The sequence below is a fragment of the Corvus moneduloides genome, chromosome 8 (genome assembly GCF_009650955.1).
Source record: "Corvus moneduloides isolate bCorMon1 chromosome 8, bCorMon1.pri, whole genome shotgun sequence".
In the NCBI taxonomy this organism is placed as follows: Eukaryota; Metazoa; Chordata; class Aves; order Passeriformes; family Corvidae; genus Corvus; species Corvus moneduloides.
In genome coordinates this window covers 9552322-9578787 of record NC_045483.1, presented here as the reverse complement: position 1 = coordinate 9578787, position 26466 = coordinate 9552322, and the positions used below count along the sequence as shown (strand labels likewise).

Sequence of the window (26466 nt, the reverse complement as noted above, 5' to 3'; positions counted from 1 at the left end):
AAAATTCGACTGAAATTTTTTTCAGCCAAAATCTGCCTTCCAGGTTTTCAGTTTGAGTAGCATGAACCACTAGGACCTGAGAGGGCTCAACTCCTCATGGCTATGCTCACTACACTTGCACAATGGGGTCCTGGCTGCTTGATCTAAGCTGAATTGCACTATTCAGTAAAAAGTCCTTTTTTAGGCATCAGTTATGGTACTCTGCTGTGCTCTCTTACTTGATTCAGTCTGAATGTAACTATTGCGGCATGCACTGAGAGACCATTGTTTAGCATTTACTGAAAAGATTTCTTTTTCTTGAGCTCTCTTCTGCAAGGACTCACATACTCACCTGCACTGAAATCTCAGTTGGTTTTATCAAATTTTATGAGCTGGGGGATGGGAGGCTGAAGTTGCTCTCAGTAACTATTCCTCCAGGTCTGGAGTGACTTTAAAATGAAACTCTCAGGGAAGAAACCAAAGTCCTTTGTAGTCGTTGTCTTTGCACAGTAATACAACCAAAAAATGGTATTAGAACAACATTACGCTAAGTTTAATGACTTTGCCTCATTCATCTCTACAGTAGCTAATGAAACATTATGAATGCAAAGCAAATAGTGTGTTCAGGCTAGTTCAGGATCCACATGGCATCTGAATGTGCTGCATGAATTATTCACTCTGTTTTTGTTCACCCCCCATCATCCCTCCCCCATCACAGACTAAAGCTCCTTTCCTGGCCTTAGCAGACGCCTCCGAAACTGTTCCCCTTGCACTGTGGAAAGTTTCATTTCTAGCGTGTCAAAAATATATGAGCCAGGTCACTCAGTAAAAGTGAAGTGATAAAATATTAACATGCTCAAGGAATGAAGGAGAGAGGGGAGGGGCTGGCAAGCTTCCTCCCCAGGTGGGTGAAGGTCCTCTTTCTCATTTTTTATTTTTCAACAAACTATGCCAAGAGTGTTGTGCTTTTCTGTACCACTGCTCCTTCTTCCCATTTAGCTTATAAATGAGATAGCTGGATAAACTGTGTTGAGCTGCTCTTGAGGCAGAAACTGCCTGTCTGGCATAACTCAAATTTCCTCAAAATCAAGGTGTGCTTATTTATGGTGTTAGCATTCAGAACCAACCCAGCTTTGCATCAGTATCAACTACCTCCCCCCCACACCTTTCCTCCGATCTCAGTTGCCAAAAGTACTGTGATAATTGCTGTTTGAGCTCTGTAACCCTTTTGCTAGTTTTTGCAGCCAGAAAAAAAAAAAAAAAAGGATATTCAATTTTGACTTCAAAACAAACATAATGTGTTTTTCAGCATTGACCTGCTGTTTGCCTGTTAGCAGGAGGCAAATATTTGTAGTGATTTGGAAGGCACACAGAAAACAGATTGATAGAGAGTCAATCAGCATGCCAAATACCTTGCTATTTGCTCTCATGAAAGGCTGGTGAATCTGGTTTTTTGTTTGCTTTTGGTTGTTCTTGCTTTTTTATTTTTCTTTTTTTCCCCCCAGTTTTCTCCTCTATGACTGCCTCACCTACAGGAGAGCTGATCAATTTGTCACAATCTCATTATAATATTGATAACTGCAATGAAGATAGTGATTCTAATAGCTTATTTAAAAAATTTCCAGGGTTTTTAGAGTCATACAGGCTTTGGCCTGACAGACCAAGGTGTATATTATATATCACAGCATATCATGCTGTAATAATAATATGTCATAACATGCCCATCAGAGAAAAGCTAGAGGGAGGAGGCAAGTAAACACATTAATTAACTGAAAAGTCCTTGGGCATTTTTAGTCAGGGGAGAAGTAAGAAGTGTGAGTATGATGGGGGTGTGGAATATTTGGGGTTCTGCCCCCTCACTAGGAACAAGTCAGAAGGGTACAACTGACTCTGCACTGAGAGAGCCTGGAAAAAAACTGTGTGCCTCTCTGGACTCGTGGAACTCAAAGGTGCAGTAAAGTCAGTAAAGTTGGATAGATGAATGGGAGATAAAGCTTGAGTGATGGGAAGCCATCAAGGTTTTATGCCCTTTGTGTGGAAATAGTACAGTATATACTTCCCTGAAGCAAGCCTTCCTGCAGACTCCAACAGGCTCCTGCTCCCTTATTTCTTCATACTTTTCCATCTTAAGCTTCTGCTAATTGTGTGCTAGTCCCTGTGCTGGCCCAGTATTGTGTCAGTCATTGCAGGTGTGCCATGGTATCTCATCCTTGCACTGTTCTTCCTTCTCTCAAGGTCTCTCCCAAGGCATTGTAACAGGCTGCCCAGGAAAGTGGTGGAATTGAAATAAAATCGCCTTCCCTGGAAGTTTTCCAAAGATGTGTGGATGTGGCACATTTGGGGACAAGGTTTAGTGGTGAACATATGAGTGCTGGGTTAATGGCTGGACTTGATCTTAGAGTTCTTTTCCAATGCAAAAAATTCTATGACTCTATGGCAGGAAGGGTAAGACAAGACACAGTTCTGATTGTAGCTTTCTGCTGCATCTCTGGTTCTTGGGATGTCTCAGTGCAGTTCAAAATATGAAGATTGAGCAGATGGATTTGGAAGAAGAGAAAATAACCTGTCCTGATAATCCTCCTTTCCCTTGGACTGTGAATTTTCTGCATTATTCCTTATTATTGTATCAAGCTTAAAAGCAGAGCCAGAGAGACCAGAAAGCAGCATGCAATCATCTGCTCCAGGTGTTCCATTGCTGCCTTCTCAGCTGTTATTGTTCCTCCAGGCAGGCAGCATAAAGAAAGTGGCATGTTTATTAGCTCACATTCAGCTGTTCTTGATTGATATCTACACAACACTGAAACAGCTTTTTGCAGCCGTTTCACTTTCAATGAAGGATGCTGTTTTAATTGTCATAGTCAGTCTTTTGTCAAATGTTTGTGGGTTGCTGAAGAACCCTGGGTAGCACAGTAGCTGTTACTGCAGGATTAATGAAAGGCATGTTCTGTTTACACAAAACTGACACTGAGTTAAGTGACTACATAGAAAAAGAGTATCTCAGCTAATAAGTGCCTAAGGACTGAAGGCCAGGAAGTAAAAACTGCAAGCATCCAGGGCCTGTCTTATAAGAAATTTTATTTTTAGGCAGGAAATCTTTTACTCTTTTGAGAATTGTGATCATAATAGTTGCTCTTAACTATTTTAATGAAGACATATAATAGTGGTACTATTTTAAATATTTTACAATAGTGGTTAAGAAATGGAACAGAGTTTCATGTGGAAGTAGATTAATTACTGTTGGAACCCTGGGTTCAGAGAATTTCAGTCTTTCAGTGTTGACAGGCAATGATCCTCAAAAGCACACTGAATTTGACCTGAGGCCTTGGGAAAGGCTTCCCAAATTGTGTGATAACACTGAGGCTGTTGCTGTATAATTAATATTATGTCACTGTGTGGAATATGCAGAGATATAGAAAAATTAGGTTTATGGGATATAGTAACAATATGGAGGATTTTGGGTGTAGGTTAGTTTTTCTTTCCTCCTATTTCTTCACAAATCTGGGTGTTCTGGTATTGGTTCAAAAAACCCTCAGTGCAGAACATGAATAATTAGTTACTGGATTATAAGTAAAAATAAATTAGTTGGCTTTCCATAATTGGATAGATTGGGCTTTAAAAGACCTTGGAAGTTAGAACTCTGGAGCCATTTTCACCTTGTTAGCTTAGAGGCACACTCTGTGCAGCTGTAATATAATAATAATAATAATAATAATAATAAACATATGTAATATATATAATAATAAACATTTGAGTCCATGGCGTCTCCTGTGTTTTAATCCAAACTCTGAGTAAAAAGAACTCATGAAACAGAGGCAAAGAAGAAAAGAAATGAGCCAGAGAAATTAAAAAAATTACCCAGATTCATCACAGAAATTTTATATCATACAGCCCAATATAATCATCCTTTAAGTCAAGAGACATTTTCCATTAAATTCAGAGTTGCTTAGACTAGACCTAATATCTTCAGATTTGACCCCTAATTCTTGTTTCTTCACTTACCCTATGGGGAAGGAGGCAGAAATAGAGAAAACAAAGAGCTAACAAAGCTTATTTGACACGTATTAAAATAAGGAAAAAGTAACTATGAATGGCAAGGCATCTTATCTAGAAAGCAATTGTTCTATTAAGTCTTTCTCTCCAACAATGTGTTGGATCCTAATGCATCAGTCCTGTTAAAGTCTAATCACTGGTTCTCACCCAAGAAAAGCACTTAAGCACCTGCTTAACTTTAAGTCTGTGAATGCTCCTGGCAGATGTCCTAAAATATGACTAAGCTGAAAGCAGAATATTCAGCAACTAAAAGTCACTGTCCTATTTAATGACTGTTACTGATGTGAGAAAAAGACATCAAATTCATTCCAAAGTGTTACCTAAAAAGAAGTAGGAATAATGCATTGCTTTAATGCAATCAATAGTAGTATTAATCCCCAGAGGAACCACTTGGCAAGGGCAAAGATGTGTTACAAGTCTACTGTAGTTTAAGAATAAATGTCTACTTTGTTCTTATATAATTATCTGTCAAATGAGCCCTCAAAGCCAGCTCTAGGCATTTCAGAGACTTGAGAAAAACTGGGAGGAGCCATAAAGATTTTGGTGGAGGTTAGGTGTGGGAGAGGAACGGAGGCCAGAAAGGTGTCTCCTCGTCCTGGGAGAGATCATTGCCTCTTTCTGTCTCCCTCTTTCTTTGACCGAAGCAGCTGGATGTACCAGCACAGGCAGAACTGTTGCCTGATTTGTCTTCTGCCTTAATTTTGGTAGCTCATCACTTCTGCAAAGTGATCTGCAGGATGCTTTGCTCACACACGTGATTTGTACAAATTACAACTATGTCAATACGCAGTGAACTGGCAAGAGAGAACAAATGACACAAAGACAGGTGATCAGCTTCCTTTTGTACTTGACTGCAGTAACAGTGAGAAGTTTGCTGCTGCTGCTGCTAGCTACATGCTTCTGCTGATAGCAATTTTGCTGGCAGAACTTGTGCACTGTGATGGGAGAATCAGCAGCTTTATGGTGAGGACAAAGGCAGTGACTAAAATCAGAGACATTTCCTCTCACTAGCCCTATCCTCTAGAAAGTCATTGCTTGATTCTTAATGTTGTAGTTATTGCCTCCAAATCAAAAATAAGATAAATACCATCTTTTTTAATCAGAAACCCCAGAAATCTGCATTTGCTGGCATAAGATAGGAAATAAATACGTGACACAAACTGGCTGAGCTCTTTGAATTGGACTCATTAAAATGAGACTGTTTCAAGTCACCTGTCTGGGTTTTGCTGACATTTGGCAAATTTTCAAAACCAGTTGTTTTACTCAGAGTATATTTTGTTGGATAATGGCATGGTTTATTTGGTTAACCTTACATGTCTCTGCTGCATTGGCACAGACTATTAGCTTTCATCTTGGAAGTAAAAGAACATTCGTATTACGCTTATTTCTTCCTACATCCAAACAAAAGAGTCTCCATAGAGGAGAAGACAAATCTATGCATTTCATTGAAAGGAATCTCAATTTCCTCTCTTTTACCAGCTGAAATATCAGCAAGGGTTAATGAAACAAACCAAATAAAGCTCAGTATATTTTCTTAAACTCTGTTCACATTGCTCAATCTCAGCCTTTCCATGGAAGTCAGCAGTTTGAAACCCCACACACTGAATATTCATAAGAAAAAGATTTTAAAAATGGATAATTTTGGTTATTTGTTTAGCCAATATTTCATATAAGGGAAGTGAAAGGAGTTAAGGCATCATCCTTCTTTTACTCAACTTGTAAGTCATTCAACATGAGCAAGAGCACGTTTGTTCAGCGTTTCCTGGGGAGAGGACAGTCTCAGTAGTGAGAGGAGTGGATCAAAACCTACGTGCTGCCAACACAGTTTTTCAGCTGTTCTGAGTCAAGAAAACTCCTGGAAATATGGGGAGGTTCTCAAAAATAACTGTAGCAAATGTGACAAATGTTTTAAACACAAGCATTCAAAAATAATCCTCACTTTGATGTGAGGAGAAATCTGTATCTTTTCCCCTCTTTCCCCTGTTTTTTCTCCTGTTCCTGCCATACACTTTATCAGGGGAGAAAAAAACCCCTACTTGCATGTTGCAATTACTGCAAGATTGGGCTTTGAATCTGAATATCTCAGATTGCACACTGTGCAAATAATCCCAAATGAGACTCATGCAAGGTTCTCACAGCTCCCCTCACCCATCAGCAGCTGACATCCAATATCACTTCTGTAAGTAATCAGCACTCATCAGGGGTAGATCAAAGTAGGAAGCCAGACTAGGGTTATGTAAACTGCCTAGATGTGGCGAATAGTAAGAAGTCCTCTTAGTTGGAGAGAAAACTGTGACAGGAAGCTGGGAGGTGGGACAGCAGTGAGCAGGTAAGGAAGCACCCACCTTCCACCACCAAGGCTCTGCTGGAGGATGAAACCAGATCAGCAATGCCATGAAATTACATCTGGTAGCTGTGATTAACAACCAGTCAATGCTTCAAACCCCCAGCTCTCAAAGGACAGTTGGCAAACCCTACATAAAACACTGTTTCTACAACTAGTTTTCTCCACATCCAAGTTATAGTGATAAAGATGCAGAGGTCTAGATAAGTATGGGAATGTAACATCACCTCCTAAAGATGATTATTAGGTACAGGCAGCAGGGCTGAGAGTTCTTTGTGCAGGTATGGTGAAATTCCACACTACTGACAGGAGAGCTGTGGCTTTTTAAGCATATCCTCTGCCTTAAACCTTACCTGTAACAAACACAGATTTATCGTGTGAAAAACGAAAATGAAAAGAAATAGATCAGGACACTTGCGATTGTACATGAATTTTGACATGAATTTGAAACATTCAATATATTCATAATTACATAAGATAGAGTTAAATAGCAAATTCTTTCATTAAGAAGCCAGGTATGATGTGATCATCCAGTTTGTCTTCCATATAGGACAGTGTAAAAAGGCTGAATTTATTTCTGTTTGAACTAGAACTCCTTCATCAGTACATTTCAAGCTCCTTTGTAGTTTACTTACAACACACATCTGCCTATTTTTCATACATGGGAGTGTTCTAGTATCACAGCCATTACTAAACTAATGACATATTAACACACCTGTAAAGAGATGTGATATCACTCTCACTCCTTTAAATCAACTGAATAAAAAATGTATTACAGGACCTTCAGTTTCTTGCCAAGCTTCTATTGTATTTGGGGAGCAAAATGGAAAGCTAATTTACTCAGTTACAAAATCACAGAATGTCTGAACCTCTGGAGATGATCTAGTCCAACCCCACTGCTAAAGCAGGTTCACCCAGAGCAGGTTGCACAGGATCACATCCAGGAGTGATTTTGAATATCTCCAGAGGAGACTCCACAGCCTCTCTGAGCAGCCTGTTCCAGTAAAAAAGCTTTTCCTCATATTCATTTACTCCTGACACTATTACTTGACATTCACCACAGAAAACCTGATCACCCCAAGAATTTGTGCATTAGAGCCAGACCGTGTAGGACTTTTATCAAAAATGGAAGGTATGATTAAATAACCTCTCTTGGATTTTTTATTCTTCCTTTCCAAAGAGCACAGTTATGCATTTATAGAGGATATTTGCTCACCCATTTCTGGAACAGTCTGACTGCCCTGACAAAGTACCATTTGACCTCTTTCCTGGCTTTCTTTCCATAAGTAAATATCCCATAATATTTGACACTGTTTCCAAAAACGTTACCCCAGTACATTAGATTAAGTTTTTCCTAGATACAAGCTTCTAGAGTTCCTTTTATAGACACCCAAAGTTTGCTTCATGTAGGTAGGTATGCACCAGTGTCACAGAGCAACTAGGGAGGAAAAAAAAAGATTAATTGTATAAAGTTCACTCCTGAAAATCAGCTGAAGAATTTCTGCCTTTTAGCTATCGATTGACTTCTCAGTGATGGCTTAAGCAGAGACAGGAATTAATTTAAACACCCAATTGAAAGATACATATTTTCCAATTTTCTACAATATCACGAAGGTCCAGCTATGTCTGAGACCCTTCCTAGTTCTATGGAAAGAAGAAAAAAACCCTAGTATTTCAGCAAAGTCCTTTCCTGTGACCTATTTCTTTTCCTAAAAAGACTGCAATGATTCACACCAAAGACCCATCTACCACAACACTCTTCATAAATAATCCTTATAATCACAAATCAAGTAACCCTGTAGTTTCATTCATTGAAAAGAGGTTTAAAAAGATTTGCTTAGTAAAGCAAAGAAGTAAAGTAAAGGAAAGATAATTCCCCTGTCCTTCCAATTGTTCATCTTTGTTTCCTTGTATTATCTCAGATTTCCCTGAACTTGTCCTTTGATGTATTCAGGGAATTCAGGATGGCTTCACATCCAATTATTGCCTGAATCTTACACTATTCTTAAAACAACATTGTACCAAACAATCCCAACAGTGTTTGCACTCTGCAAATGAAGGGTGCTGTCAGAATACACTCTCCTGTAGTAGGTGCCCTCATGGCAACCCATTGTATGGCACATCAGACTCTTCTGAGGCAAGAAATGTGTTAGACCGTTAACTTCAAGAAGAAATTATCTGGATAGAGGCAGGGAGAAAAGGAAAAGAAAAACGAACAGGAAAAGTGAGGAAAAAAAAGAGCAAGGAAGCTTTTGTCATCACCTGATTCAAGGAGAGCAATAAGCACAATTTTTTTGTTTAAAAGCAAGTCCAGGTGCTGTAGCTTATAAGCGCAGGGATGAACGAATAGAGCAGATGCTGTTTGTGTGAAGGTAGTCTATACATTCACTTTTTCTTTTCCTGTCTTTCAGCACAGGCACAGTGCATCTGCATGTGGTGGCCTGTTAACCCCCTAATTTTGTATGTTCCCCCTGTTCCCTGCCCTAGCCCTGGCCCCTCCCTCAGTTCCTCCCTGTTTGTTCCTGTACCCCAACCCCGCCCAGGGACCACCCCTGGGCCCCTGACAAAACCACCCCGCATCAAGACCACATTGTCGCTCTATCTCTGAACGTCGTGGGGATGAGATGTGATTAAAGCCATCTCAAACCCTCAAGAGAGACCCTTCTCTACCTTCTTTACCATCCACTGTGTTGTAACGCTGCTGTGTGCTGGAGCCAGATCTCGGGGCTGTCCGAAATGGACTCCGGGATGCGATCAATCGCATGGCCCGAGGAAACCCTTGCTGAGCTGTCAGGCTGCAGCAGCCTGCTAGGCAGAGTCCAGCAGTTACAACATCTGTGTGTTTTGAATTGGTCAGAGGTCCCTTGGACCCTATATATTAAATAATAAAAACTCACAGGATACAGACAACCAAGCTCCCAAACATGACTTGATTGGAAGTGATAAAAAATGTTCTTTGAAACTGCCCTTTCATTGAAACTTGACTTTAAATACCATAGACATTTTCATAAAAATACATAAAATCTCTGCTCGATGGAATGTGGGTTGAGGGATTTTTTTGTTTGTTTGGGGTTTTTTTCTTTTTTTTTTTCTTTTGGTTTTCTTTTTAATTTCAAATGTTAACTGATTTGTTCTTGTTTTTTATGAAAAGTTAGAGGGTAAAAGACAAAGAAATATGCAAAACTATCACAGAAACTACGATTGTAGAATACTCCTCAGAAGAAAAAAATTATTGTTCAACCAGTTTCACAAATCACCACATCATCTAAAAATCAAAACACCACTGACTGCAATCAAACTTTCCACCACACCTAGGAGTCTGCCCAAAAAGCTGCAGATACCACTGCTTTCCTTCATACTTGTCTAATGCAAGGCCAGTGTCTCTGCAATAAACAGATGTGTCAAGACCCAAGTTTATGTGCACTTTACACAGTGCCTTTGTGCAAAGGTCAAAACGTGGTGGGTTTAGATCACAAATTCTGAAACAACTGCAGCATAATGCTTGCTTCATTAAAAGAGCTTAATATCTAGACTGATGATAATTTGTGACTTTATTTTTTTCATCTACCTAGAATTGTTAAGAATCCAGTCTCCTTCTGGAGAAAGAAACCATTCCATAGGGCCTCAGTCCAAAATTCATCAATGAAGTACAGTTGTTCGACCTAGGTGGAAGGTTTCTCCAGAAAAGCACTTCTTTGGTCAATGGAATACAGTTTTCTAACTTCCAACATACATTCACAGATAGCTTATTCCCTCCACTCACTCATCTTGCATTGTAGTTTTTCTAAGCTTTACTATCTCATTTCCTTGGTATTCTCTTCAATCTCTAATGCACTTACTGGCAGCAACCACTTAACTCTCTCCCATCTCCATTTACTCAACCAAACAAGCCAAACTTTTACAGATCCCCAAGACAGAGCCTCTATTTTCCTATTTTCAGAAACAGCTGGTTTTGCCTGTTTTACCCTGGATGGATCTTTCTGAACCCCAGTAGCTGGGTCTCATGTTACCTTCCATTGGAAGGCGGTTGCAAGGGACTTGACCATGTATAAATCAGTCTCTCTTCATCCTCCTTGGAGGAGTTTCTTCCACAGTAAATGTAACTTACACCACCTCTGGCTTCCTCAGCAAAAAAGACCAGGTCATTTATATAAATAAATAGATAATCAAACAACCCTCCTACCACAACAACTCAACAATCACCACAAACTTTTTTACTTTTTTTTTTTTCTTTTTGACATAGCCAACAGCACAGGAAAGTGGACAGGGCATTGTTGATGCCATGTTATGTAAGTATGCATGTATATGTTTACAATCAAATGGATCTATTTCTTAAGAGCACTAATTTATTATACTCCATGATCATCAAGACAAATTGAGATTTGAAGCACAAATAGAACTTCAAGTGTATGCACTGGCTTTCACCATGTGCCCCACCTGCTTTATCAAAAACCAGTGATAACACCACAACCAGCAAAAAAAATTCCCTGGCCTGACTTCTCCTGAAATGTGGTTATTTTATTTAACCTACTTCAAAGGCTGATACTGAGCTGTGGGAGTGTGTTTTGCTTTGGTTCAGTCCGGGTCTCCCCTCGAGTTTTGTACCTTTGTATCTACCCAGTTTGTATCGTCCCAATTTTCTGCCAATTACCCCATTTCCCACCTTTGTCTCCTCCCTGGCCCTTGCCAATCGTGCTGGCACCCCTCCCAGGCTTCTAGAAAGTTCTGGCAGGGGCATCGTGTGATTGGCTAGGGGAAAAAGATCCCTCCCTTCCTCTCCCATGGTTGGTTCCCTGATACGCCTTTCACCCTGTTCACCACACCCTTCCCTTCTCCCATTGGTTCCCTCCCATGTTACCACCCACCCATAAATCCTCCCGCAGATGCCTTCTGAGGTCACTCCGAACTGGGCATCTCTGGGAGGTGGGATCTCGTCTCCGGGGGCTCAATAAACTTCCCAGATTTAACCCAGTTCTGAGTCTGCCTCCTCCCTCCATCGCTCGCCTCCATCCCGGCGGTCCTGTGGAAGGACCCACGAGCCAGACCTCTGGTCTCCTGGAGTCCGGAGGCTGGCCCCTGCAGCCGACTGCGTCCGGAGCTGACCGGGCTAAGCGGGATCCACTCCAAGGGGACGCAGAGGCACTGAGCCAGAGTATTGTAGCAGGCTGAATATCAATCATTCATGATTGCATTGCTCTGTACCTCTGGGGATGGATGTGAAGATTTTTATTAAAAGTTCTAGGCAGTCATGAAGAATTGTACTCTGACATCTAGTGCAGGCATTTACCTGATTTCTCATCTACCAGGAAAACCTGCTTGCTGCTTGCTGTCCACTGAGACACGTAAGCAAGGCAGGGCTGGTGAGGAACATACAATGGTGGGCAGTACTGATACAACTCTTTTTTGAAACTACATTTTTTATTCTCTTTCCTTAAAAAGAAGAAAATGTGTAGAGAGTAGCCACGGTGAAGACAAGCCTCTCAGTGTGAGCTGAAGATAAAAGTTGTAATGTTTTTTATGTGTCTGCAAAGGGCTGTACAAGAACTCTTGAGTGAACTTTACCATTTGGTTCAATGATGTGTTAACTCAGGTATCCATGGATAAACATTTATTACAACAGCCTCATTTTTCTCGCAGATTGTAGTCTCTTTCATGCAGATTCTCTCATCTTACCCTTCAGCTCTCTGGTATCTCCGTGCCTTCCCAGCCAGCAAGCAGTGCCTCCTGGCATAATCCAGTCTCCCTCTGTTCTGCTCTCCTGGGGTGGGGACCATTTCCATACTGCTGTGCCAGCTGCTAAGGTACTCCAGGTTGACTATGCTCTTGCATCACATCCCTGCCATCAAGCCAAACATACAGTCTCAATTGAGACATCAGCATGTGTGAAATCTTTGTTTGCTCTTGAGGCAGATAAAACTGTCAACCCCCCCTCACACTTCAATCTACAGCATGAGGGTCCTGACCCCTCCACCACAAAGTCAAACCTGGGAGTTAAAACTCTTTTCATGCCTTCATTGTTGAACTCTGAACACAGTGATGGAGGCACAGACTTTCTTGGGGACTCGGGTAGAAGCATGTCCTGAACTTGCAGGCTCTATGGGACAGCTTCCTCACCAGTTTCTCAGATGTGGCTGACTGCACAAGTGCTTTCACTGCAAAGTCAAACAACATAATTTCACTCCATGATAAGGATGTTTTAGGCTGGGCTGAGTACCCTAGCATAAGGCAGAAGAGATGTGAGACTGAATTAACCAATGTTTGATCTGGAATGCCAGCTAGCAGATGAGCAGCTAGTTTTGGTCTGTTGGGTTTTGTGCATTTTTTTTATTTGCTTGTTCCTTATTTTCCAGGCACCTGTGGGTCTTACTGACTAGGTGAACATTTCTATTGTGACTTGGAGAAGAGTAAAACAAGTTAAAATAAACTGATTTCACTAGAGTTTAAATCAAGTATATTTTGTCCTCACACTCTACTCTCCGCAGCCCACCAAGATGCAAAAGGCCATTTTCTCAGCACTGGACATTATGAAAAGATGGTATGAAGCTCTATCTGTTGTACATCTAGAGATTTGTAACAGGTATGAAAACAGTTCAGACATGGCCACGTCAGGGGATGACACTTGTATGGGCTCAGGATGGTGCCACCATAATTTGTTAGGTGTGTTTTATCTTTTTTTACAGACAGTATCCTTAGGGAAGATATCCCTCACTAGGGAAATAGAGGAATTTATTTAAATAAACCTCACCATGGAGTGATAGATATAGATAAAGATACAGACAAAGTCCTAAACATAATAACCAAGCCTAGAGAGATCAGTATGAACTTCATGCTTCTCACTGGTGGGGGACCAACATGAAGTCAGTAAACCAGGACAGCTCTCCTTTATGACTCTGCATGACATACCCAGAGGAGTTTGGGGGAGTAATGGTTGCAAACAGGTGGCGTGCTCCTAATGTCTTTCCCACAGACTGTTGCCTGCTAGCCTGTTCAGAGCTCTACCTCTTTTTGTCCTTACGAAAACACGATTTCTTTTCAGTGGTAAAAAGGGAATATGTATTTTTAATACACTTTTTTTTTTTCCCTCCTTGGCAGCTACAGATTGAGAAATGCAGAAGAGCAAATAAGATCTTGCCTCTTTAAGGCCTTTGAAGAAAATGGCTTTTAGAAAGGTCACACTCCTCTCACTAATTGTTTAGTATTTTCTCAAGGTCTAGCAAAGGGCTTGAATCAATAATAAGTTGCACACAACAAGCTAGACAGGTTAAGTAGACTTAGAACTCTTGTCAAAATACATGACATTAATTAACATTATGAAAGCAAAATAATGGTAGTACCCCATAAAAACTGCATTAGGAAGGAGATAGAATAACACAGGTCATGTTAACTTACTGCATACATAAGGGAAAGGAGGGGGTAGCATTTTTTTCTGGTGAGAATTGGGAAGCTATGTAGTTCAGAGGCTATAAAGAGACCTCAAATATCTTAGATCAGAGGTCTCAGGTGGTCCCATCTAGGCAAACTGGGGGACCCAAATGAAGTTCAACTGAGAAATGGTGGGACGCTACATGGATGTTAGATCCAGCTGGGCTAAATGCAGTTGCAATGGTTGCCACTTATCCTTTGATTTGAAAAAATGGAGGAAGGGAGGAAAAGAAAGACAGAAAGAGCAAAATATATGAGGTAAGTAAGGCAGAAAGAGCAAATAGAAATAAGCAAAGTGGAAGAGGTTAATCCCAGCCAGACCTATGCCTTCTTTCTTATTTTCCTGTCAGTAGTGGATGATCATAAACCAGCCAGAGGAAAGGAAACAAGGAGGGGAGGAGAAAAAGGGAGAATCTGTACCTTCAAGCTGTACAGGGTTGCTGAGGTTGTGTGTTCTACCATCTGTGCCACTGATGGCCTGAGTACTTCACACTACGGAAAAGCAACAGTATCAAAAGCTGCCCTTGGCCACACCAGAATTCAATCCTGCCTGTGTTGGAGTGACCTGTTTTGTGATCTACTGCTATGACCTTGCTGCTGATTTATGCCTTCTTGCCTGAGACAGTGCAAGGAGTCATAAAAAGTTTTCCCTTTTTTTCTTTTTAGTTCTATACTGCTGCCATCAATAGCTCCTCTTTGGATATGCTCTGCAAGCCTGTGAAATGAAACAACTCCCATGCCTCTTGACCCTTTTATTATTTTCTCTTCCACTATCTTTTTGTGCCATGTAGGAGCCATAAAAGAATAAAAACTCAGCAAACTCTCCTACCAGTTCATGATGCACTCTAAGTACATTTTAATAGCAAGTTTAATGTTAATGAGCACCAATTACTCTCGGAAATCATCATAAACGGCATAAAAAGGCTGATATTGTATATTTGATATACTCTGGAAGCTATCTCTAAGATGGAAGTGCAGGTTTGAGAAACATCCACAAATTCCCTCCATGGGAAGATGGTAATTTCTGAGTACACGCTGCGTTTGTGTGTGGTTTGGGCATGCATCACATTTATGGATCAGACTAATACTCATCTTTGAGAGGATGGCATTTGCACCCTTCTGTAACAAAAAAAAAAATAAAAATCACTTTACTGAAAAGATGTCTTCAAGATTGTTACTGTAAAATACTGTCAGTAAATGTATAGGAGATAATCAGCCTTTCTTCTCTATTTCTCAGTTGTGCATAGAAGGCTTCTTTCAGAAAACAATTAGAGTGGCATAAAGTGAATAAGCAAGGCTGAGAAATTGTTCATAGTTCTGTGAAATTATATTAATTATAAAAATAACAACAATAATAAGGTCTCAGCAATCATAATTTCTAGGCAGTAATTTGTTGGGGTCCCTCCCCTGCCATGGAGCCCTGGGAGAGGGGCCCTGGGGGGGAGACACGGGGTTTCCCTGCCCCTGGTCAGCCTCATTTCCCATTGGTTGGTTTGGGTTTCCCTGTGTGGCCAAGGACCCTCGGGTCCTGTGACTGCGGAGTCCTGAGCTGAGCCCCGGCCATGCGGCTGGAGAAATAAACATCTCTGAAACATCTACCACGAATCTGTCCATATATACTTCGCTTCCACGGGACTCCTGGTTTGAAATATACTTGTTGCAGTAATCCCCACTGCCACAAACTGGTGGAGAATGTGGGCAAGATACCGATCGTGAGTAAAATAACCACTCTAGACCTCTCTCTTCTCATCTTGGTTTGAATATTCTCTCTGGACTATGGAAGAATCGTGGGAAATGGGGCTCTCTGAGCCACAGATAGAAATGTACCCAGAAGTTAAAGGAATCCTTGAACAACATAACAAGAAAGTATTGGAACCGGGAGATCTAGAATATTTTTTCATCTGGCTTTTCAAAAGGTTCTCCTGTATTTCTTGAGACTTACTTTTTGATATTGAACCTCCTGTATCTTGTGAGGGGTGTTTCTGGGATGAGATACGGGATGAAGTATGGGATCAAAGAGAACCTTTCCGTGCATACCTTATAATCAGGGAAGCTCTTGAGGAGCATTTGTATGGTCCCATTACCCCTAAAGCAGAGGATCCTACTTCTCCCGTGGCCGAGACTGCGCGGCCGCCATCCCGGGAGCACATGACTGCAGCCGTGCCGGTGGAGGTGCCTGCGCTGGATGCGCCTGGCCCCCTCGGGAGCATGCGCCTTATCGCGGACCCCATCCCTGCCTCGGGGTCCCCGGCCACGCGGCCGCGAGTGAGAGAGTGATGCTGCAGGTGCCGCGGGTGCCGTGGGCCACGAGCAGCCAGGAACCGGGCATCAGCGTGGCAGGCCGCTCTGAGCACACGGCTCGTAGAGCCCTGCGGAGGGAGAAGCGGCGGTTTCCACAGCGACACGGGAAGCCGAGCGGCGCAGCACCGAGCCGAAACGGGGCTGCTCTCAAAGCAGCGTGGAGTTTGCGGAGCGGAACCACTCACAGGGCACGGGGCCAGCGGCGGTGGCAACGCGGGGCCGCGCAGAGCCCAGACACGCGCTGGAGCAGCGCCGCTCGGAGAGCGCGGAGCAGCCACAAGGCGGGGGCCCGGCCGAGACGTCGGAGTCGGCGAGGCGGTGGCCACGCGGGACCAGCAGCCACGACGAACACGCAAGCACGGGATAGGAGGAGTTGTAGCCACGAAAGTCACAGGAACTGTGTGAAATGGTACAATGTAAAAAACAACTATGGATTTATAACATGAGATGATACAGGGGAAGATCTATTCATCCACAGAACTGCCATTAAAAGGAATAACCCTAAAAATTATCTGCAAAGTGTAGGAGATGGTGAAGTTGTGCAATTTGATATAGTGCAAGGAAAGAAGGGTTTACAAGCAGCAAATGTTACTGGGCCTGGAGGTATTCCAGTCAAAGGCAGCCATTATGCACAAAATTATAAACAATATCCATCCCAGCAATTTCCCTACTCACAGCCTACTTTCCCCTTTTACCCTATACCCAATATGAACCCTTTCCTAAGTTTACCCTATCCCCAGTTTATTCCTAATCCATTTTTCACCCCATGGCTTCCCTATACAATTCCATTTCCCTACAATTCCTCTCCGGTACCGAGGGGGGGATGAAAAGAGGGAGGGAAGAAATTAAACCCTCTCCTGCCTCAGTTTCCCCACAAAGCATGCTCAGAGAGTTCTGTCTCCCTTCTGTCAGCCCTAAGATGTTCCACAGAATCTGTTTGGACATTTAAAGACTCAGGAGGGTGGATTAAAATAAAACGGGTGAGATGTTGGGGTCCCTCCCCTGCCATGTAGCCCTGGGAGATGGGCCCTGGGGGGGAGACACGGGGTTTCCTTGCCCCTGGTCACCTTTGTTTCTTCTTCTTCTTCTTCTTGCATAATTTGTTGAGATCCTCCGAACGGCAGCTGACTCTCTTGATCCTGGAGAGGAGGAGGGGGAGGGAAATCACACACTCATCGTCATGCTGGGGGAATAATTGTAATTTTGGAAGGAATGGAGAAGGTTGCCTCCCAGCTCCCCGTCGTCTCTTGGAGTGCCCGGGGGATTGCTAATGCCACTTATGTTGTTTGGAGAATTTTTTGGAAGTCCATCTACGTCTCCTGACCCTAACGATCCGTTCATGTGATGGGGCTCCATCCCGCCCATGGGCCGTCAGAGCTGGGGCCCATCGGGAAATTCGATCGACTGCCTGCGGGCGGTACTGGATTAATCATTGTGTAGATGTTGCCACTTAAATTTGTTGAATCTGCAGGGCTGGGCATGATGGGTGTCCCTGGAGGGCCACCACCACCAGGCAGACCCACGTATGTACCAGGCGATGAAGAAGAATATGGGATTGAGTTAGCACTGCTGGGGTTCGGCCACGGTCTACCAGCGCCCGGCCCCATGTTAATTCCAGGCATGCCAGGACCTAGGGAGTTGGGTGGAGGTCTCATGCCGCTGCCGTAGTTCTGCGGACCGGGACCCATGGGGCCCATCCCTCGTGGAGGGTTCATCCTTTGCATGGGGCCACCCATGTTAGGGTGCCCTTGCTGTCGCGTGGGATCCATCGAATTGGGCAGCAATGGCTGTGTACCGGGAACGGCACCCGGGGGCTGGTTGCCCATCCTGATGGGGGGCCGGGGACCTCCGGCGTAGCGCGGCGACATGAACGGCTGACTGTGGGGTCCCATCATGCTGCTAGGATTGTGGGGTGGAGGCTGTGCGTGTGGCGAGGGCTGTGACCCAGGCGGTCCCTGGAAGAACCCGGGCGGGATGGGGCCCCCAGGCATCCCGTCATTCGAGGGAATGTTTCCAAGCACGGGACTCGGGGCAGCAGCTGCGCTGTAGTCATGAAAGGCTTTGGCTTCACTCGAATGTTCACAAGTGTCTCGCCTTTCGGGAGCTGCGCAGTACAGGTCCCAAAACACGCACCACCAGGAGTGCAGGAAGCCGGGGGGCTCGCCTAGCGTGATTTTCTTCTCCCACCGGATCTCGGACAGGAAGGTCTGCGCAGACTTCTGGGCGCCGATGTGCAGCAGGTACTCGTAGACGTACAGCGCCAGCTTCTCCTGCGCCTGCCTGTCCGAGGGCACCGCCGAGCCCTTCCCTTTGGCAAACATGGTCCGCGCCGAGGAAGAGGGGGGCGGCCGCCAGGAGCCGCCGCCGCCGCCGCCGGAGCCGCTGCGCCCGCCACCGAGGGAGCGCCGAGGGCTGTCAGAGCGCTCCCATCGCCCCGCGCCCGCCGCCGCTCGCTCCACCACGCGCTGCGCGGGGCCGTGCGGGCACTGCCGGGTCCCGCTGCTCCCGCCGCTCCTCGCTCCGCCACCGACACTGCGGCTCGCTTGGCTCCGCCCGCACGTGGGAACTGCCTCGCTGCTGCTCGCAGAGCGCTCGGTGCACGTGGCCTGGGCCGCACGGTCCCTGCGCCAGGCTTCCCTTCGCCAGGACACAGCTGACATTGCTCAGCAGTCTCGGTAACTAAATAATATTCACGAAAATATTCTTCCATCGGCATATATTTTGACTCAAATATTAACTGTGTCCAAACGGTTTTCCAAAAGCCCTTGGTAAGAATTAAATCCCAAGAAACATAGAAAAAGTTCTTAAACAACCATGCCAGGAAGTGTTTCAGTTCTTTCTGAGCTTGAATCAAGCTAAAATTTACAAATCGTTGTTCAAGAATCGTTTTAAGTTTAAGATAAATGTCCATATGCGGCTCGGAGAGCCAAGAGTCTTCCCACGGTTCCTCCATAGTTTAGATATGGAACACCAAAACAAAACCAAGAAGAGGAATCCAAAGTTTCCAGGGTTTACTCACACAAATCAGTCGCTTAGGGATCGGGGATCGTTCTACTCACAATTCTCCACCATTATGTTGCAGAGGGGATATTGCAACATGCATATACCAAACCAGGAGTCCCGTGGAAAGGAAATATATATGGACAGACAGATTCTTGATAGCTGTTTCAGAGAGATGTTTATTTCTCCAGCCGCGTGGCCGGGGCTCTGCCGAGGAACTCCGCAGTGACGGGACCCGAGGGTCCTTGGCCACCCCGGGGAACACAAACCAACCAATGGGAAACAAAGGTGACCAGGGGCAGTAAAACCCCGTGTCTTCCCCCCAGGGCCCATCTCCCAGGGCTACATGGCAGGGGAGGGACCCCAACAGTAATTCACACCACAGTTAAGTTAATAGGACTTCTCAGGGTTGTAAGAACCTGCTGAGCTGCCAATATTTATGGGACAATCCCATAAACATGTCGCAAATTCCACAAACATGATACCTCCAAGCCAAGACTTTTTAGAAATTTCTAAGGAATATTGTGTTACTTCACAAGGAGTCACAGCTGCCATCAGAGGCAAAAAAAGTATTTATTTAAACAACAGGTAACACTTTTCTGCCTCTGTGCCTTTTGTCTCCAAGGTAGATAGACATGGGCTTTCATGAGAATGCTGACACATTTATGCCCATTGGTTTCCTTCAGAACAAAATCAGCGCTTGTTGTTCATCCATGCACTCTTACAGCAATTGAGTAAATTAATATTAAATACATATTCCCCCTCCTGTAATACTGGAAGTATTTCTTGGGGGCTTTTCTGAACAAATGCAATATGAAAACGCTGAAAAACCTAGCCCAAGTACTCCCTAAAATATTTGTCACTATGATGGGGCTTTATTTTCATGTCTGAAATTTCAGCCTGAACTATGGCTTGAATCATTCCTATACCAGTACTTTCAGAAGTACTAAATTGTGTTGCTCAGAAGTTTTTGCATCGTGGCTGTAATTCCATGAGACTTTTTGAACATGTTTCCTTAGGGACTCCAAGAATCAAATTTGTAGGCAGTGTATGTCAACATGTGATGTGTCTCTCCTCTGTTGTTTATTTCAAGAGAAGACTTCATCCAGAATGAGAGGAATTAGGAGCTGGGTTTCCATGCAAAGTCCTGTGGGCTCCTTGTATTGCTCTGAGTCTCAGAAATAAAGGCAAATGGATGGGAAAAGGCTATGCTGGCACAGCTACAGCTTGGGAAGCCATAGCTGAGCTATTTTTGGACTGCTGATACTACTGGAGACACAACAACAAGATTTTGCATGAGAGGGAATGGTTATTGCAACCATCAGCTTGGGTGGAACTTCAAGATACAATAATTCCCTTTCCTTGGCATATCTGGCTATCCTAATACAATTACCTGCAAAGCACTCCTGCAAGGTCAGCAGGTGCTGTTAGTCTTGACAACAAACTTTCTGCTGGGACAGCCTTCCCATGGAAAATCTGTGCTTAATTCTGAGTGCCAGAAGCCTGGGCAGACAATGTAATGTGGATGGATGTAAGGATAAACCAGCAGGAATGACTGCAGGATGAGTGGCTTCCCTTGCCCTCAGCACACTGTAATTTCCCATGAGTCATTTGGAAGATACTAAGAGTCACCTAAGCCACCCTAAAAATAACATTTGTTTCTCCTGCTTAAACTAGTGACATTTAATTATAGAGGAGAAATGTAAATATCTTTGAAATATTTCCACCTCTGAAAAGCTCCATTAATATCCACAAGTAGCTGCCAGATTTGTCAAATAATAAATCAAAGTCACTTCTCTCCAAATAGGAAAGTGGCAACCAATAAATCTCTGGACTACCCATTACCAGGCACAAGTACACTGTATTTGGGAAGGATTCCATTAAACAGAACATGGCCAGCAAAATCCAGCTCCATGTTCTGCAAGAGGCTTGCTTTGCACATTTCTGTACCAAAGCAAGTTTTCCTGTGACTTTCCTGGTCCATCCCCCATGCCACAGAAGCCATCTGTCAGGACAATGCAGTTCTTTCCAGCACCCTGAGGAACTCTCAGCAGAGCATCACAAAATTGTAGGGTTTCAAAAACATGCAGCCCTCTAAGAATCTAGCCTAAGAATATTTATTTTTGTTGTTATTTGTGATTCTCTTTACAAATATTTTAATTGTATAATTTGTAAAATTTTTGTTTTCATGGACTATATATAAAAGTAATTATATTATTAGCTGCCTTTTTTTTTTTTAAGGAAGAACTTATTTATAATGCACAAGCTCAGTCACTTATGTTTCATTTTCTTCTTAATTTTTACTTTCATGAGATCCTATTCGGCAAAATGGATTGGATTGCAATCTGTCTGGATTTGTCTCAAATCTAACCCTCTTCATACACTTCACATACCCTGCTCACTGTAATGCCACAACCTTGGCAGTGATTGTATCAAGATAACAAGCTTCTGTCTGTCCCGTAACTAATGTAGGCAGGGAAGGTAACATAATACCCAGTAAGTAAGAATTAATCTTTTAAATCCAAATACATTGCTGATAGCAGGGATTTCTGTTGAATGCTCATAAGCGCTGAGGGAAGTTGGATTGCTCAGGTGTAGAGTCAGCCCTCTTACAGTCTCCTCTGTGCAGCTTTGGGAATATGCCATTCTTCAGAATCAGACCCACATTTTTCAAGTTGTTTAAATAAAACTATTGGTATTTTCTTAGGAGGTAGAGTTTTCAGTCTGTGATTAGGGTTTGAAAAAAATAAACAAAAAAACAAACCCAAAACCAATCTCATGAAAGAAAATGTTCCACTGACTTCAGAGAATGAATCTGCATGGATGCAATAAGCTTTGCTTTTCACACCCACTAAGGGGAAAACCACACATTTATTTCACCCCCCTTCATAGTTCTTCTGTGAAAAGTCTTCCTTTCTCCTATATACAAGTTTTGTGGACATTCTACCAATTACTGACACATAAGAAGCAAAATTTCCAGAAATGTTTTCCATGATGTGCCTGGTTTTTACTGGCTTAGTCCTTTTCTACTAACATATGGAAATAGAGCCTCAAAATCATTTGGGGGTAGGGGAAGCATATGCTGGAATTAATATTGTTTACAACAATTGATCCAGTGCACATTGTCTATGAAAGAGCAACAGCTTTGTGCTCTGCAGTTGAAACGGGATAATGAAAAGAAAACTGAAATGGATATTCTTGTGACAAGAGCTGTTGAGATCCAGTTTTCAGTCATCTCTGCCTTAACACAACCACACTCAGGAGGCTATTTTGCCTGCATTGTAGCTTTCATTAAACACACCTCTCAGTTTTGCTTTTAGTGACCAAATGATCATGCCAGTGAAACCACTACCAAGACTGACAAAAGTTGTCCATGTCAGTTAGACATCCAATAGCAGGAATCACAGATCTCATGGGCAGGTTTCAGTTTGCCAGAGTCAGTAGCCAGATTCTCAGAAGCTTTTGGCACATTGCATGCAAAGCTGTTGAGTGGCTGAAAGGGAGCAAAGAGCCTGTGAAAGTTGGGCTCCTGTTGGGCAGAGAGACCGAGCTGCAGAATAGCCCTTCCAGGCAGATTGAAACTTGCCCTGTTCCTGCCAGCTCTGGGCATGTTCAGCAGGTAATCATTGTGTTCTGGCACTGTGGCTGTCAAATCAGCACCTCTCCTGGGCTCTGAAGTGGCACACACACAAGTAAAACAACATAGGTAGAGATACACACATACAAACGAAAACTTTTCTTGTCCCTGACATTTTTATCAACACTCTTTCAAGCTTAAGAAAAATTGCCCTTCATTCCTCACAACCCCAACTCTGACACCTCACAGCTTCCTGCTAAGCTGCACAACTCTCAGCACTAAACAGTGCTTTTATCACCACTTGACAGCTGTGAGCTCATGGAGTTAAACACTCCTAACTTGGCTCTCAACTCCAGCTGCCCTCTGCACTTTGCCAAGGGTCCTGTAAATGTGCCAACACAATCAGCTGCTGCTGGGGACAGACAAGAACTGGTCTGCCTTTTCAGGAAGAACTTCTCTGTCTGTAGTGGAATACAGAATTTTGCCAAATATATATAGAAAGATATAGATATATATATATATATATGTATATACACTTACACACCTATTAAAATGCAATCATGCCTGGCTTGAGAGCAATTGCTGGTTCTTGCATTTCCTGACTTCTATCATAGCTCCTCATATAACAGTTTTTGTTATTTACATTCTTATTTAACTGGGGCTAGGACACGACTGCTGAAGTTACAGATAACAACCTTGTCTATCTAAAGCACTGATTTATGTTTGGAACTATTTAGTGATTGCTTTAAAATGTTCACAACAATTTGACTTTCAGAAGGCTATTAAGAAAAATTGTTGGACTGCTGGAAGAGCACAGAGTAAGAGTACATTGCCTACAGGACGCAGAGAAGTCCCTTTCTTGAGAAAATGGGATAAAATAAGGTAATATTTAAGAAACTGCTATGGAATAGCTGTGCTGAACGGCCAGAAAACTAATGTCTGAGTTCTTGGCAGGTTGACCATACAGAGACAGAGATTGAGACTCAGCCCAGGACACAGAGGACACACATACCTGTCTCCTATTTCCCTCCATGAAAGAGCAATCAATAAAAATTACCAAATTTCTATCAAAATCCTGTAAAGAGAGGATTGATGAAGAAAAATGATTGAGTGTCTGATCTAAAGCTAGTATCAGTTACAACAAGAGCATCAAAATACATCAGCTTCAGTAGATCAGGCCTTCAAGGTTGTTTCTACTGATTGATGTTTGGCTGTTGTTTCAGATGTTGCCAAATAGCATAAGTACTAATAAATTCTCAGAAAAAACCCAGATTGAATGGACAGTGTACCAGACCCTTGTGCATCCTGATCAGTCTCCCCTTAGAACACATAATTGGCTAAAAGTATTTTTGACTTCTCCTTGAGGCTGCACAAACATTTTTCATTTCATAGGTCATATCTGAGAGGGCCTCCAGAGAAAGTGTGATATTAGCTTTACAGTATTTTTAAAAAAAGATTGGGCTCAAACAGAAAAAATACAGCCAAGGCAGCACCAACAATACTCTCTGCATTGCCCTATAAATATTAAGTTCACAATGTATGTGTCAGTTAAGGGTGATTTGTGCTGTAGACCAATATACAGTATAACAAACACAGGAATGAGATCAGTGCCATATTTTAAAACATAACATCCAAACAGCCATCATGCAGCAAAGCCTTATATCACTGAACTCAAATTAATATAAAACCATGATTAAGAGAGATATAGATTACATGGTTCTCCTGACAATTCCAGCCAGGACCATTTACATCTGCCTTGTTTTGTTTTTCTGTTCTGTTTGTTATTTCTATTCCTGAAGTACAGAACAAACACCTAATCCCCTGGAAGCCAAAGACAAAACTTGGTGATTTTTTTTTTGTTAATAATAAAAGAAAAATCAATAAAAGAAGTTAAGAAAATAATACACTTAGATGGGTAGATATTAAAAATTAATCTTTTGCTGTAGTCATAGGGGAACTTTTAAGAAAAATTTTAGCATGATCTGTGATCATTTTGTGCAGAGATTACAGAAAGATTAGCAGTCATTTAATGTTAATAGTAACATCAAAATTGGCAGGGTTGTTTTTTTTTTTTTTATTCAGGATGTAACCAAGTGTAAAACCATACCTGGAAGAGAAAAATCTCAACATCTCTTGCAGTGAGATTAAATGGAAATAATTGCAAGTCTATCTGCCAAACATAAGAAGTTCAGGTGTCTTTGGACATGTAAAAATGAAACCTGAAAAGTTACATTGGCTCAATAGCTGAAACAATAATGTTTTGAATGTGGAAATTGAAATGCACAAGGAGTTATCAGAAATATCTGAATTTGAAATATAAGCTTAATATGAAAATTGTAACATATGTTCTTAAGATCAGATTAACATACTGATAAAGAAAACCTGCTATGCCTGGATTGTTTATCTCTGAAATCCTCCTCTGAGGACCACATATCTTTTAAGAAGACAAGCTTTTCCCGAATTAAATCTCTTTGTCTCAATAAAAGAGAAACAGGAGAAAAATTGATGGTCCTTGTTTTTCAGACATCCAAATTCTATGTTCTGCAAGTTCTTTCTGACCTTTGATTTATGCTGTTACCTGTGGTTCTGGTGAAGAACCGAATAAGAGAATTTGGGGATTTTTTCCTCTGTATAGAAGAAAGTGACTGCAAGCTGCAATGGTAACATTAAGGATTTCTTTTGGGTACATAAACAGGTGCTTAATTTCTGGAGTTACATTCACAGATTCTCCACAGGCAAAGCTGCTTAAAAGCCACCCTTTTACTCAGTCCCCTGCTTTCTTTTGTCACTTGTCTAAACCTATCCTTCTGCAGCAGACATTGGCCACTCTGCCTTTACTGGAAGCTAAGAAAACAAGGTGGCAAAAGTTTCAATATCCGTGGCTATTCACAAAGAGATACAATTTATTTTTGCTAGTCAGGTCAGCCGTCCACTGGACTGCATTTCTATGCCTTGCCACGCTTCATTGCACTCCTTTTGGACAAATTATTACCATGTATTTTTGCCTGTGGTTGTCCACTTTACAACTAGAAAACATATTTTGTATTTTCGACAAGCCCTTTGAGTTCTACTGCGTGAAAAAACCAAAACAAGCTACCAAACAACACAAACCAAAAATCCCAAAGCAACAGAAAACTCTCCTTAAGAGAGTTTGCTGTGATTCATTATCTGACCTCCAAGATGTGATTTACCAGTCACAGGAAATAAATTTTACACAGCTCCTTCAGTATTCAGAGACAGGATTTCAGAAAACTTGATTTACCAACATGTAAAAACAAAACCAAAAGATTTCAATCCCTGATTATAAGAAATGAATCGTTTTCAAGGGAAAAGGCTCTGCGTCTATTAAGCCCTGCTACCATCCGTGACTCAAGAGGAAGCATTTAATTTTGCTTTCTTTTCTGCTATTTCTCTATTTTTGAATGATGCAGAGAGGGTGGAAATCATTCCACTGAGCATTCAGCCAATAAACTGACAGTGAAGTGAATGAGGCTCTCTACACGACAGCTCCTCCTCCCTGTGCAATCGCTAGAGAAGTCTATCCATAAATGACCCTTGGTTTCCATTTAAAAGTCTATCATCTCAGTAGGAAAAGTCTTCTAAAGCCCTCTGACTTAGAGAGAAAAAGCTCTGCTAGCTGGCCTAAGGGCAATTTCTTCCTTCTGTTTACCTCTCTTTGAGAGGCAGCAGCCCAAATACATTACTGTCTAGAAAGTCCTGCTTGTAAAATGGAGGGGTGGGGGCAGAGCAGGGCAGAAGGAGGAAGGAAGAAAAAAAAAAAAGAGATTCAGAG

The 26466-nt window shown here is 42.5% G+C and overlaps 1 pseudogene across 1 annotated transcript; it reads right to left on the bottom strand.

Annotated features, from left to right (window-relative positions):
• Nucleotides 1-17178: 17178 nt before the first annotated feature.
• On the bottom strand, nucleotides 17179-18562 carry LOC116447564 (annotated as a pseudogene). Its single transcript, XR_004241596.1, has one exon. The product of XR_004241596.1 is annotated as a single-stranded DNA-binding protein 3 pseudogene (transcript).
• Nucleotides 18563-26466: the final 7904 nt, after the last annotated feature.